This window comes from Eupeodes corollae, chromosome 1 (genome assembly GCF_945859685.1).
Source record: "Eupeodes corollae chromosome 1, idEupCoro1.1, whole genome shotgun sequence".
Classification (NCBI taxonomy): domain Eukaryota; kingdom Metazoa; phylum Arthropoda; class Insecta; order Diptera; family Syrphidae; genus Eupeodes; species Eupeodes corollae.
This window is the reverse complement of record NC_079147.1, coordinates 70499223-70516035: the sequence shown is the minus strand read 5'-3', so window position 1 is coordinate 70516035 and position 16813 is coordinate 70499223. Positions and strand designations below refer to the sequence as shown.

General features: G+C 29.8%; 1 protein-coding gene across 1 annotated transcript in view; it reads right to left on the bottom strand.

Moving 5' to 3' along the window:
• LOC129953777 (protein kibra) overlaps nucleotides 1-16813 on the bottom strand; it is a 48293-nt gene that overhangs the window by 8687 nt on the left and 22793 nt on the right. The window lies entirely within an intron of this gene.

Genomic DNA, 16813 nt, shown 5'->3' with positions numbered 1-16813 from the left:
TATGCAATTCAAAATGTTGTCAAATGAAAATGTTGTCAATTTTGTAGCCTTGAAATTTCAAATGTCAATCTTCTAGGTTAGTTCATTTTATTGATTGTCCCGCCCTCTGGTGTTAAAATGACAGAACAAAAGTACAAATCTGGACCTTAAGTCCAAAAGGATTTGACAGTTGGCAATGCATCTAAAAAGTAGGGGATTTAATTATGATCAAAAAATGGGAACTAGTTAAAGTCATAAGACGTCAAATTGCTATCATAGTCATGAAATGTCAAATGTCAATCTTCTAGGTTAGTTCATTTTATTGATTGTCCCGCCCTCTGGTAAAACAATAATATAACAGAAGTATAAACCTGAAAATTGATCCCACAAGAAGTTAGCAGTAAGATACAAAGCAATGAGCCTAGAAAGTAGGGAATTTATTTATGATCAAATGGAAGTGATATAAAGTTATGAGACTTCAAACTGTTGTCACAGTCTTGAAATGTCAAATGCCAAACTTCTAGGTTAGTTCATTTTATAAATTGTCCCGCCCTCTGGTGTTAAAATGACAGAACAAAAGTACAAATGTGGACCTTAAGTCTAAAAGGATTTGACAGTTAGATGTAAGGCGATGCATCTAAAAAGTAGGGGATTTAATTATGATCAAATGGGAATGAGTTGACGTCAAATTGCTTAGATAGTCATGAAATGTCAAATGTCAATCTTCTGCCTTCGTTCAATTTATTGATTGTTCCGCCCTCTAATATACAAATAATTAAACAGAAGTAAAAACCTAAAAATTAAGTCCACAAGAAGTTAGCAGTAAGATACAAAGCAATGAGCCTAGAAAGTAGGGAATTTATTTATGATCAAATGGAAGTGATATAAAGTTATGAGACTTCAAACTGCTGTCACAGTCTTGAAATGTCAAATGCCAAACTTCTAGGTTAGTTCATTTTATTAATTGTCCCGCCCTCTGGTGTTAAAATGACAGAACAAAAGTACAAATGTGGACCTTAAGTCCAAAAGGAGTAAGATGTAAAACAATGAACCTAGAAAGTAGGGGATTTATGTATGATCAAATGGGAATGAGAAGGTCATAAGAAGTCAAATTGCTTTGATAGTCTTGAAATGTCAAATTCATTTTATTGATTGTCCCGCCCTCTGGTGTAAAACTGACAAAGCAGAAGTATAAATCTGGAACTTAAGTCCAAAAGGATTTTTCAATTAGATATAAGGCAATGGGCAGGTTCAAACGACATAAGGAACTTCAAAGTAAGGCAACTTTCTAGTATCTGATTGGCCAGCTGCCAAAAAATTACCTTCCAATTAAGGCAACTTTAATGGAAAGTTGACTGGAAAGTTAGTCAAAAAAAATCTCCCTAACTATCAAGTCAAGTCTACTTCTATCAAAATGACAGTTAATAATTTTTTTCATTCAACTGAAAGCTGAACTTTATTACTCTAGGATTTATTTATTTTCTGCACAACTTAATTTAATGCTTTCTGTAAAAGGCATCCTTTGGAAAAGAAATCCCTAATATTTCTTTACAATACAAAATACAAGTCATGGTGGACTTGTAGGTTTCCTGAGGAGGGTTTTTAAGACAGTCATTTTGTTGGTACTTTTTGTACTATCAACTTAAAGAAAAGATTTGCGAAGTAAAGTTCTGAGTTTGAAATTCATGACAATTAAAACCTAATTAGTTGCCTTGGTCAAACTGCAAATGTTGGTTAAACCTGCCCAATGCACCTATAAAGTAGGGAATTTATAGTTCGCATTAAAACAATTGACAGTTCGTGTCACATAACTCTTGACAGTATGTTTCACAAAACTGTTGAAACTTAAGGGAATGGTTACATGGCGGTGTCATACTCTATGGCCACATTTTTCTTGATATTTCGAACAATGACTATTAATTCATGCAGTTAATGGATATGACTACATATACTTATCAGTTTGTGGACAGATATCAGCTGTTAGACATAATCAGCCATTAGTTTAGGTTTGCAACAATAGATACACCAAAAAGTCTGCAAAATTATTTTCGTTCAAATTAATTTGTATTTTTTGACAGAAAATATATTTTGTTTTCGAGCTACATACATACAATATTAAAAAGTAGTTCAATAGCTGCTGTATTGTGTTTCACACTTAAACTATCAAGCTTTTGAGGCTATGAAAGGCTTGAAAGGTAAATATAGATACAGAAATTCCTTTGACCAATAAAATCATAAAGCTAAAAGTAGCTTGTCATCATATCTATTTTTGTCCATTTGACAGTCTGTCTCGGTGTATGCATAGGTACCGTACCACAACTTGACGACTTTCTTGAAGTGTTTTTATCTTATCAGCATAACGAAATACTTAAAGTAGCTTTTTGATTTCTTTTGGCCGTCCTAGGTTGGAATGCATAAATTGATAATGATAGATTATTGTTTATTATTATTAATTTATTATCAAAATTCCATTTTAAAAGCCTCTTTAAAAATAAAATAAATATACAATCGCAATATTTTAATATTCTTTCTTGTCTTGCTGATAAGGCGAACATTTTAGAGGCTTTTTTTTTGTTTTATAAAGTGACAAAAAGATGGCAGCCATGTCTGTCAGCACGTTCGATGTTGAACGTATGATGATCAACAAAACGTCAGCAATTCTGTCTCCCTATCTGTCATTTATTTATTTATATATATTTTCCAATAAAACAAATTCCAGAAGATACAAACAAAATGTATTATGCTCGTTTTTTACAAGTTATTAATATTTTATTAGCGGCTTTTCCCACAGTGTCTGCAAAAATAAAAGAAAAGAAGAAAAGCCGAACAGGATAGCTTCTGCCTGTCACCGACAATATATAGGGATTGAAGAAAAAGAACACTTCAAACAACAATAAGAACGCAAGAAAAAGTGCACAAGTCGCGCTCTCAAAATGGCAAAAGTTGCTGACTTCTGCTAGGTTAGAAACAGACAACAGAATAATAATTAAATTCTTTGGAATTATTTTACATATCGTCAGGCAGCAGCATGGATATATATACAGAAATAGTATGTCTTTTTATGTGACCCATTGATTCCGGGGCAATGATCCGCGGTGCTAGGGGAGAAGGTGTTGAATGTGCAGCACCCTTGCAATACAAATTGGATTCACAAAGAAGGCCCCGGCCATAATTCTGGTGGAAGAGAACGAGAGCGTTGGAAGGGGTGATGTAAGGCACGGCATGGTTGACCGGCTATTACGGAGCAGTGTGGTGAGACTGTGGGTGGGTGGTGTTGGTCATTATAGGGCTGCACTCAACCGCAACTCAAAACATTCTAATGGACGACATGTTGCAAGTATAGCTGGCTGAGCTAAAAAGTCACAAAGAGTTTTGGGATGCACTCTCGTAAAATGTATTGTATTTGAAATTCTATCGGGGCAAGGAATGGCTTTGTAATTTTTATGGGGCTTCTTTTGGTTTTATATATATATGTGCGAGTAGTACACCCAGTTTTTGTTTTTGTATGCGGTTCTGATGGGACAAATGAGAATACGAAATTTTCCCTTTTCATCAAATTTTTATTTAGTCTTGTATTTTGTTCTTTTTTTTGTCACTGCATTGTTTTGAATGAGGGAATTATTTAGCAACAAAGTCGCTAATCTAATACCGTTGTTGGTGAATAAAATAATCTGTTATACGGTTTGACATAGCATGAGTAAAATATATGTCTTTGATGAGTAAGTTCTTTTTTTCTGTGTGCTTTTTGATGTATACAAGTTTGATTAGAAAAGTACTTTACACAATTTAAGTTTAAGGTTGATTAAGAATAATGATGAATTGGATACAATACCACAGTTCTTAGAATAAGAACTCAAAGGATACATTAAAAGTAATTCTGTGTTTTTTTTTTTAAGTTGGGTGGCGCCCAACAAAAGGCCATATTACATTTGAATTATCTTATTTTTGTTCCAAATAATTCTTCTAGTTTCTACTTTTATAATAATGATTTATATGAACGCTTTGAATACATAGTTTCTTGACACCTAAAATGTGATGATCGCTTTTAACCAAACTCTTTGCTTAAATGGCGCCCAACATGGGATGTAAGCCATTTTGTGTACATTTCTCAGCCATAACTTGACAAATATGTATAGAGCATTTGTCAAAGTATTGTTACATATTCTGCTTCGAAAAAAAATTCACTTACAGCAGCGATATTTTCAGTATTACAAAGGGAAACGATTTGGCAAATCACCATTTTTGAAGTAGTTTTTTTACAATTTCAGGCTTTCAAAAAAAAAATGGTTTAACAACTTTGTTTGACAGATGTCGAATTCCAGGCATATACTTATGAAAACGCAAAATGGATAAACCCCTTAATTTTAAAATTATTAACTTCCAATAGGAAGTTATTGTAATGGGTTCGATTTGTCAAATTTAAAATTTTGACATTTCTCGACGTTTCAAGGTCCCTAGAGTCGAAATCAAAGATTTTTAGAAGGATGTCTGTGCTTGCGTGTGTACGTACGTTAGCGACGTTTTTTTTCGTCGTCCATAGCTCAAGAACCAGAAGAGATATCGACTTCAAATAAATTTTGTGGTACAGAGAATAAGGTAGAAAGATGAAGAAAGTGCAGTTTAAAAACCCTAAATATCTTACGAACCAAAAACGCCAGAGACTTGAATTAAATTTTGTATAATATATTGTAATATGATACTAAACAAGTTTGGTTTTTGTCAGAAAAAATGTTCACATCGAAAATTGTACGACTAAAATGTAATTTTATCTCCAAACCAAATTTGTGCAACGAAGAATGAAGTTTTTTCATCTGAAAAAATTTTGAGAAAAATGTAATTGACAGTTTTTTTTATAAAAAAATAAAAACCTTAAAAAACATTACTCAAAGTTGGTAAAAATTGAATTTCGACTCAAATATCTCTTCAAAAACTTAAGATTATGGCTTTAAACTTATTTTTTCTTATAAGAAATATTATTTTCAATATTTGGACAAATTTTGAGAAAAATCGAATTGACAGTCTTTTTACAAAAAATAAAAACCAAAAAGAAAAATTAATAAAACTTTTGTAAAAATTGACTTTCGACACCAATATCTTTTCAAAACTTTGAGATATAAGCTTTAAACTAGTTTTATCTTTCAAAATATATTGTTGTCAACATTAAGTAAAATTTTGAAAAGAATTTAATTGAAAGTTTTCTTACGAAAAATAAAAACTTTTTAGAAGATTTAACAAAAGTTGGTGAAAATTGATTTTCGACTGAAATATCTTTTTAATAATTCGAGATTATGGCTTTCAGCTAATTTTAACTTGCAAGAAATATTGTTTTCAACATATGGAAACATTTTTAGAAAAATCGAATTGACAGTTTTAAAAAAAAAAAAACCTAAACAAAAAAATTAATAAAAGTTGGTAAAAATTGAATTTCGACTCAAATATCTCTTCAAAAACTTAAGATTATGGCTTTAAACTTATTTTTTCTTATGAGAAATATTATTTTCAACATTTGGACAAATTTTGAGAAAAATCGAGTCTTTTACAAAAAAATAAAAAACCAAAAAGAAAAATTAATACAACTTTTGTAAAAATTGACTTTCGACACAAATATCTTTTCAAAACTTTAAGATATTAGCTTTAAAATAGTTTTATCTTTCAAAATATATTGTTGTCAATATTAAGTAAAATTTTGAAAAGAATTTAATTGACAGTTTTCTTACGAAAAATAAAAACTTAAAAGAAAATTTAACAAAAGTTGGTAAAAACTGGTTTTCGACTCAAATATATTTTTATTTTTATTTTTAGCTTTCAGCTAATTTTAGCTTGCAAGAAATATTGTTTTCAACATTCTGTAAAATTTTGAGAAAAATCGAATTGACCGTTTTTTTACAAAAAATTTAACAAAAGTTGGTAAAAATTGGTTTTCGACTCAAATATCTTTTTAAATCTTCGAGATTATGGCTTTCAGCTAATTTTAACTTGCAAGAAATATTGTTTTCAACATATGGAAAAATTTTAAGAAAAATCGAATTGACAGTTTAAAAAAAAAAAAAAACCTTAAAAAAATAATAAAAGTTGGTAAAAATTGATTTTCGACTCAAATATCTTTTCAAAAATTTGAGATATTGGCTTTATACTACTTTTATCTTATTTGAAATATTCTTTTCTAAATTCGATAGAATTTTGAGAAAAATCGAATTGACAGTTTTTTTTTACAAAAAATAAAAACTTATAAAAAAATTTAATAAAAGTTGGTAAAAATTGATTTTCAACTCAAATATGTTTTCAAAACTTTGAGATATTGGCTTTACAGTACTTTTTTCTTTTAAAAAATATTGAAGTTAATATTTAGAACATTTTGAGTAAAATCCAATTGACAGTTTTTTTTACAAAAAAAAAACTGAACAAGAAAACAATACTAAAACCTGGTAAAAATTTACTTTCGACTCAAATAGTTTTTTCAAAAATTAAAAATATTGTCTTAAAACTTTTTGTTACTGCACAGATATTATTGTTTTCGATATTCAGTAATTTTTTTTTTATAAAAATCCAACAGTCCGTTTTTTTATAAAAACTAAAATCTACACAAAGTAGTACCCAAATTTGGTAAAAATTAATGTTCGGTTCTTGATATCTCTCAAATTAATTTCATTCATCCAATTTGTAAAAATGCAAGAAATGCTACTAAAATTGGTAAACATTTGTTTTCGGCTAAAAATCTTTTTAATAAAACTAGATTTTCAAACTAAACTTTTATAATTTAATTTTATTCTCAACAAAAGGCTAATAGCACGGTATTCCATTCAATCCAAAACTTCAAAGCCTTGAAAATCTTGTATTTAAAAAAAACTATTCTATACCTAACCTATCTATAAACATAATTATAACCGTTTGTAACTTCTTCAGATGCTTAATGAAAATACAAAAAAAATAATGTCAATTTAAAAATTTTGATTGCCTTATTTGTCTCCTAAATTCCAACCCACGTGTATCTACACCTTTATATCTACGTATATAAAATATATATGCAAATACATCCAATCTTCAAAAAAAATAACAAGTTTACAAATCAGATAAAGTTAATATATTAAATTTAGCTACGAGAAGTTAAAAAAGTAGATACATTTAATCAAAAACTTAAGAAACATGCAAATTACAGGAATCTCCTTGTTTTCTTTTATTGTTATTTGTTTTTTGTTCTTTCTTGCAAAAATGATTAAATTATATTAATATTAATAAAAGAAATACAATCAAACAGTATATCTTCATTTATATTATAGTGGTTCTTTCAAAAAGAAGGTTTTTTTGTGTGGTTTTGTGAAAAAGTATGAATACGTTTTTGTTCTTCCAAATAATAATTTTATACAGTCACCTGATTAAACCGGAAACCATGGCTATAAGATATTTCATATAATCGGAATTTGGCGTCTGTAAACTTTGGCTTAAGTAAGCAACAAGATTCTTAAGTTTATTTGGCACTAATCGCTGGATTACATATGTTGACAATGTTTAGTCTTTATTTGGACTTGGATAAACAAAAAGTGCTACAAAATACTGAAGTCTTACACTACTAACCGATTCCTTAGCAAATCAATACAATTTAAATGGTATCCCACAAGGAAGTGTCCTAGGACCACTCTTGTTTTTGTTTCATATTTTTTCGATTAAATATCATAAATGTTATTACTTTTTAGAATTATTTTAGAGCTTTAAAAATCTTTTTTTTTTTTCATTTTTAGTTCCTTCTTTCTTATATCCGGTGTAAAGAGGCACGTCTTTCTTAAATTTGTTTATTCGTCAAACGTTGACAAATTGTTTTAATGATAAAACAAAGAATTACTATCTGTGATCGTATACACATCGTACAACAATTGTAATTGAATTTCTCAAGTACGCATTAAAAAATGTGTGTAAGCCAAACAGCAACAACAAACAAAACCATTACGAAAGGAAATAAGATGCGTGATATATGACTTGACTGGCTCATTTCAATATCATCACCTTGACATAGCTTCATTTAAAAAAATAAAAATATATCTATAAACAAAAATTAAACACAAGTAAATTGTGTTAAAAACAAAACATAAATCTTCGTCAAGGGTGTTTTTTTTTTTCGTTGAATAGTTTTATCAAATTTTTGTTTTTAAATTCGTAGTACATTCTTCAGATTAGATTTTTAACGACACGACCGACGCGACAACGACGGATCGGATGTACCAATAAATAAGCGATATACAAAATGTTGATATCTGAACGTACCTTTAAACGAAATGAATAAATTTTGTGGAATTTCCTGTGTCTGCGACTTAAAATCAAAAAAGTTCTTCACCTTGGGGGTGGTCCACACTCTACAGTCCACACCGGATATGCTGCTCCGGTGAAGAATGTACGTTTTTCTTTTGTCTTTCTTTTTGTAAATTAAAAATTACATAATTCATACATATTCATATGTAATTCATTCTTGAATATTTAAATGAAAAATTGAAGACATAATTAATATCAAAATACACAAAATATGCCATTGACCTTTGGAAGTTCTATTTTTAAATTCTTGTTTTCATTTTTTGTTTCACAAGGTAATTTTCTTTACATATAAATATACATTTATGTACTTTATTTAGGCATTTATACAGGGTGTGTATATTTATTTTATGCGTATTTTTAAAACTACGTCAAGGGTGTTTTTTTTGTTCTTTTATTTTGAATATGTGTGAGTCTGTTTGTATATTATATTTTGTGGAATTCTAAAAATTTCATTTTATCTTTAAGTAATATTTGCTTAAGATAGTCAAATAGGTAAGGAATTTCATATGTGATAACAGCTTTTTCGAAATTATAATGAAAGATAGGCGTTGTTCATATTATATTAGCAGATAAACGATCTACATTAAGTACATGAACATTGCACAGTATAATTTTGTAGATCAAAGTATGATTTATCAATTTAAAAAAAGACTAACTCTGTTTTAAGAGCTTGAACGGAATTTCCAATAAAAAATGATAAAACTTTTATTTCGTGTTAAATATTGAGTTTTCATCTAAAGATATAAAAATTATGGAATTTATTTAACCTCCTCCAATCCACATGTTAGAATACCTTAATTGAATAAGTCAGTCATTTTCAAAATGTTTGGCTTCTTTCAATTTTGAGCTGTCAACTTTTGAGAATTTGACGTTTGCCTTTTGATTTTCTGTTCTAAAGCACTATTTACATGAGCACGACCAACGAATGAACGAATATTCGTCGATTTTGACATTTCTTTCACATGAGAGTTTTTAATTCGTCGCAAATGAAGTTTGACTTTAACCACAGCCAAACACCATTCACCACCGAAACTAAAACAAGAGTGATTTTTTTAGATAAAGTACGCGCGATTATTTTATTCCTTGCGAGTGTGGATAATGTGGAACGCGAATAAAGTTTTACAGTTCGTTTCAACTACATTTAACGACGAATAAATTTGTTTTCTTAAATTTATTAATTTATGATATTGAAAAGTAAAAGTATGCATCATAAATCAAATAGAAACTATTTTGCTATCGTTTTGTTAAAAATTTGTGTGGAAATATGTCTTCAAAAGTATATAAATTCACGTTTTGTAATTCATTCGTTGTTCGTTGTCGCGCTCATGTGAATGCTGCTAAACATTTGACATTCAATCTAAAAAATAATGAATTTTGTATTGTTTTTTAATTTAAAGTATGTATAAATTGGTTAAAGCCCACGGAACGTAATATTATCATCCTGTTTGTCAAGGGTTTGCAAGAGAAACTCAAGCTTTTTTCGACTGTTTCTAAGCATAGTTTGAGTTGAAATTAGCTTGATTTGACACAGGGAAAAGGAGGTGAGACCAAATTTATGAAAATCAGTGGGCGGGTTCAGGAAACATAAGGGACTTCATTTGTAGTCAACTGCATTCTTTAAACGTACAATTTAACCAATAGAACTATTTAGGTTTTCGTAATATCACAACAAAAATGTATAACTGACAATTTCTCGGAATTGAAAAGTTAGGAAGCAGATCTTCGTCAGAATGGAGATTTGAAGATTTATGTTGGCTGCGTTCAATATCGTGTCGGATAGGGTATCCTGGATAGGTGACCTTATTGAACGAGTTAGATACCTAAATGAGAAAAAATAAAAACAACTTTCAGCTATTCACAAAAAGCAGACACACATTTATATTTTGAGGTCCAAAATTAGTGTAAAAAAAAGTTTACAATACACAATTTTATTAAATTCACTGAATTTTTATTGAAAAATGTACAAATTTGAATGCAATTTTGAGGCTCCTTGAAATTGAAACATATATGATATATTGAATCAGCTGGTCTCTCAGATACCCATATAGATCAGAAATTCTCGGATACCTCTGGATCTCCGTTTTGACATCCCAGCTGTTTTGAATTAGCTGTTCTTTTACACGTAAAACACTAACAAAAAGGTATCCGGATACTATATCTGCCTGAGATTGAACGCAGCCATTACCAATGATCTTTCATATGTCATACTAAGATATTTTATTTTATGTTCTGCTTACAATTGAAAATCGGAAATTTAGTTACTTAAGTAGGCATTTTCAATCTGTCACAGATTTTTAATGCTCACAACCTGCGCTATATGGAATGAACCTTAAGTGTGTCATTTTAGATGATGTGCCAAATAAAATGATAAGGCTGAGTACCTACCTATAAGAATCGTTTAAAATTAATTGTTCGTTTCAAATATACGTTTTTATTAATTTAAACTATAAAAAAGTATACCTATAAAAGTCCCTGAAGAGCCAAATTCCTCAACATCATAACACAATATTTATTTATTAATATTTTTGTTTGTTCTCCTTGGCCATACCCAAAGAATAAATAAATAAATAAAATTTCCCACGTGCTATTTCTCATTAACAAATAAAATCATTCCATCCAAAACAAAAATGAATATCATTTGAAGGAATATGGATAAATGTGTGTGTTAAGCGATTCAAAAATAGTTAGAAATATAAATCAAAAATAAAAACAGACACAAAATAAATAAATAAATTCCTCATAAAAGTATGTACATGTACATAGGTACTACAATGTACATAATATTCCATATGAACAAACATTTTTATTCTTTACTAATGCTATTTTTGTCCTCATCCATATACATATTTCATTAGCTTGTTGATCTCTTTCTCATTCTGTCGTATAATTTGTTGTTTTTGTTTCAGTTCTTTTCAAAAATTCCAATGCCCGCCCGTATAGTTCGCATTCGCAGCGATGTGCCATATTACATACGCTACGCTTTGGCTGTCAGAACTAAACATACTTTATGTATGTTTTTATTTTTATTATTTATTTTCCAAACCCATGCGAAGAAATAAAACAAACATACATATATACCGCCTTAAAAAAAGCAAATACACTTGCTATTTTGTGTGTTAAATTCAGATGTCCGCCACCGCCTCACACCGCTCTGGCCGCGTCCGCGTCCACGCCACCCGATTCGCGCCCGCTTCTCGTCGCCATTCAACCAATAAAAAACCTCGTATGCTCTGGAATGCGAAGGTCGTAACAGTTGTTGTTTTGTTGTGTTATTTTATGACAACCCATCTCTTATAGCAGCAGAGAATTTTTGTTTGTATGCAAGGCAAGAGTTAACAAAATTAAATTTAAAAAAAAAAAATATTCAATTTATTTAAATTAACAACAAAATAAAAGTGTTTGCGCGATCGCCATCATTTAGTATTTTATCTTTAATTTATTTTTTTTATAAACAATTCTTTACTTACATGAATAGGTAATTAGAATCATACTTTAAACGATAATTCCAAGTGAAGGTAGGCCCTAACTTGATGTGACAAATGAATTATATTCTAAAACTTAACCTATGGTTTCACTTTGTCATTCCATGAACTGAACTCAATTAAATCAGTGAGGTTGACAGCAACATAAAACAATAATAAGATGACATTTAGTGACATTACTAAGTTAAATTTAGATCCAAGTTTACTAGTTAACATTTATGTCAGATTTAAGCTCATTTCGTTCGTGTTGAGTTCTAGTTAATTTACATTTAGGTACGCTTTGGGTAGAAAATTGAAAATAGCCAGGTTCAGACGACATAAAGGACTTGAAAATTAATCAAGTTTCTAGTCTCTGATTGGCCACCTTCCACTTAAGGCAACTTTAATGGAAAGTTGACTGGAAAGTTGGTAGAGAAAAATCCTACCAACTATCAAGTCAATTCTACTTCTGTCAAAATGACAGTTGATAATGTTTTTTCATTCAACTGAAAGCTGAACTTTATTACCTTCTCTGTGATTTATTTATTTTCTGTAAACTTTATTCAACGCTTTTTGTAAAAGGGATTTTTGTCCATTTGGAAAAAAATAACTAAAATTTCTTTACCATACAAAATCCTAATCGTGAATAATTAGTAGCTTACCTAAAAATTGTTTTGGAGACAATAACACTGTTTGGTAGTTTTTGTACTTCAAACTTAAAGTAAAGGTTTGTGAGGTAAAGTTCTGAATTTGAAGTTTATGACATTTTATAAACCAACAATTTGCCTTGGTCAAAATTTACCTTCAAAGAATAAAGTTGACTGCAAATAAAGCCCCTATGTTGTCTAAACCTGCTCAATGGCAAAATGAATCAAATCAAACAAGCTTTATGCGTCAAGACAAGGTGTAATGGTCATCTTCTGATGAGCCCAACCATTACATCGGGGCGAAACGCATATATGAACACCATGCTGGTTTATTTTATATTTATTTTCATGATTTCAAATCATATTTATTAAATTAAACGGTGTTCAGAAAAACCAATTCGACTGTTAACAGTCAAACATTTCATCTTCAAATGTCCCATAGCAAGGATATAAAAATAGCTACAATTCATCTTCTCTGAAGACTTGTAGCAACCATATAATTCACAGTAGCTCTATTTAGGTCATATGATATGGATTCTCGATTTATTCGAGAAAATATGCGTCAAGACAAGGTGTAATGGTCATCTTCTGATGAGCCCAACCATTACATCGGGGCGAAACGCATATATGAACACCGTGCTGGTTTATTTTATATTCATTTTCATGATTTTATTTATTTATTCATTAAGCTTTATATTCGTTTATTCATGTAAATGACAGCTTAATATTTGTTTATTCATATAAATGATGAACACGACAACTTCTGTCAGAAAAAGTGCTACCAAATCAACTTGGCCTATCATACAAATTGACAAATCAGAACAATAAACAATAAAGTCTATTCTGTGGACTTAACATTTGTGTCAACTTTCTATTATTTATTTTTTTTTAATGTAAATGATAAACACGACAACTTCTGTCAGAAAAAGTGCTACCAAAGCAATTTGACCTATTATAAAATTTGACAAATCAGAACAATAAACTATAAAGTATGTTCTGTGGACTTAACATTTGTGTCAGTTCCATCTCATTGAAGTTTATTATCTTCTCACGGTCAAATACAAATTTTTAAACCAATAATCTCTCATCTTACGCACTTTTCTACAGCTTTACTGTTCTATGTCAGGAAAAGACACAAATTCTACCTAATTAGATACAAATATATACCCTTAAAGATATATACCAACTTATTTGTTTGTTTGTCTCTTAAACAATACAAACAAATTCTTAAATGTACGGTTTAATCATTTATGTCTATTAAAATTTCAATATCTTCATCTATTGCCAAAAATTCCATTCCATTCAGAAACAATATAACCATTTAGCTTTTTGAATTGAATATATATTTTTTTTGTTTTTAATTTGTGGTAGAATTTTTGAATAACAAATTGAATTTGAATTAATTAAACTGGTTTTAATCGAAAATTATCCAAACATTCCGCTAACTTAGGTTATGTTTGTGTTCTTAGAATAGAGGTTGACATAACAGATTATAAGGATTAAAAATACATAAATGTTATCCATCATTATAGCTATTTGTTTGTTTATATACAACTAATTTTGAAATGCACTCTTTTAAAAAAAAAATATATAATAAAAATACGGACAAAAATAGCTAAATCTTAATAAATTCTCAATCAAAATTATAACTGCTATCCAATTTTAGTTCTTATTTAAATCACTGAACTTTTAGAAAACAGAATTTCTGATTGGCCAGCTGTCAAAAAAAATGACATTAAGTTTTATTTTTTGACAGCTTTAATGTATGTTAACACAAGGGTAGCTAAAATAATCTAATTCGCGTTAAACTCTTGATTAAATCTGAACGTGCCCAATTCTGGTGTAAATATTTAAGGGGAAGGTTGCACTTTTATTTTATTTTAAAATTAAAGTCATTAAAACAAGCAACAAAATATGTATGACAATATAAGACATTCAAAGAATGCATTATTATATAAAAGATAAAATAAAAAATTATTATAATAATGTCATTAAATTAAAATTTGGAAAAAAAATCCAAGTAGCTGAATACGTAAATTCCCATTTTAATATGACGTATGTACCTAGATATTTTAATGTCATTAAAAATCAGTTATAAACACGTTCAATAATACACATATGTATATCTTGGTATGTATACATTTTTATACATCACCAATCTTTAAAAGCTTGAATCTTAAAATGAGGATGATAAATAAATTAACGAAAAATACAAATAAATTGAAGAAAAAGAAGAATTAATTTAAATAAAAACAAAATAACCCTGCAGTACAAAACGCGCGATTTAAAATAGCCATACTATAACATTATGGCCGAATGACGTATGAGTCTAAGGAATTTATTTCTCGCATTTTTCTTGTGTATTTGCGTCTGTGGCACATTTCTGTGTAGTATTTTTATTTTGTTCATTTTAATTTTATGTTTATTTTTCAATTTATTTTTATAATAGGTATTTTTCTTTTCGCAAGAAGAAACGAGACCCAGAGGCGTGTGTGATGTAGTATATAGAAAATTTAAGTGTACATACGCATCAGCATTTTAGTTGGCCTAGCTGCTTATGTTGCTTTGACATTTTGTTCTCGGTGTACGATGATGATGTTGATGATGATGGGGTGTTGGAGTTGGAGAACAGGGAATAAGTATTTAAGTTATTTTGAACCTAAGCAACACTAGAAGATATGAAATTTTTTCTTAAATTCACCTTTGAATTTGTATTTTGACAGAAGTGAGGTGAATTTTAATTGTCAACTTAATCTTCAAGTTATGCCTTAAAACACGTAACCAGGAAACAGATGTTAGTGTAAGATAGAGCAAAAGCAAATCGGAAGAACCTTCTAATCCAAAACGTCATTTAAAAATTTGCAAACAGATCTTATTTGATTTCGTTGCCAAGTCAAGTGAAACGACATAAAATTGTTTTATTGTTTATTTTATATGTAATTTTGCTTAACACTTATATGGATAGGTTGAATCTTTTTTCATAAAGAAAAGAGAGACATTTTATATTTGATGACTTGTTACAGCTTTGACAAATTTGGGTGTGAAAATATCAATTTTCGCTCATTAATCAAACAAGTATAAGCAAACGTCAATCTTAGTTTAATGAGAGAAAAGTGTCACTTTAAATAACAATTACACACTTCATTATGTTTGACATAATGAAGACAAGTTTAGTTAGCTCAAAGGTAACTTTAGTTGCTCAACTTAAATTGGTTAGGTATTTTAAGAGAATAGTATATTTGATGATTATTTCCTAAAGAGCTCCACATCCTCTGTTTATCTCTTTTATGTTAAGTTTCGATCGCTCGCGAGAACATAAATAGTTTGACAGATGTTCTTATGTCAATTAGAAATATAAACAACGTATTAACAATGATAGCATTTTATAAACGAACCGTACTTTATAAATCTGATAATGTCAAAAAGGACACCAAGAGTATTCTGAACTAAAGTAAGATGCCATTGGGCTGAATTGTTTAAAATTCACCTCATTGCTGTCAAAATACACACTTAAAGGTACATTCTTCTTATTGTTAAGAAAAAGTGTTTTATAACATTCTCCATTGGATGAATAGCAAATTAAAAAATTCATAGGTAGTTCGCTCAGAAAGTCTTTTTTGACATTAATGTTCCGTAATAACGAGTTACCCATTTTGCGGCTAGAACTCGACATCTGTCAAACTAGGTTGTTAAACCAATTTTTAACACACATCTCATTTGGTGGGAATGTTAATAAACAAAATTGTCGTATTTGGGGTTCTGAAATTCCTCAAGTAATAATCAAATAGAAGCCATTACATTCACGAAAATTAACTGTCTGGTGCGCTCTTTGGTTCGGAGGTGTGATAGGACCTTAATTCTTCCAAAACGACGATGGAAAGACTGTTATATGTGCCTTCTATTGAAAAATACGACTTGAAGAATATGTGGTTTCAACAAGACGTGTTTTAAAATGTTTTCCATTGGATGAGTATCGAAATCCCAAAATTCTTAGGTAGTTCGCTCAGAAAGTTGTTTTTTGACATTAATGTTTCGTTATAACGAGTTATCCATTTTGCGGCTAGAACTCGACATCTGTCAAACTAGGTTCTTAAACCAATTCTTAACACATTTCTCACTCGGTGTGTAATAAACAAAATTGTTGTAATTGGGGTTCTGAAGTTCCTCAAGTAATTGAAAAGAGGCCATTACATCCACAAAAAATCTCTGTCTGGTGCGCTCTTTGGTTCGGAGGTGTGATAGGACCTTAATCCTTCCAAAACGACGATGGAAAGACTGTTATATGTGCCTACTATTGAAAAATACGACTTGAGGAATATGTGGTTTCAACATGACGGTGCCACATGCGACAACTCGAGCGAATATGGCTTTATTAAAAGAAATATTTCCTCGCGGCGTAATTTCTCGTCGTGGCGATGTTGACTG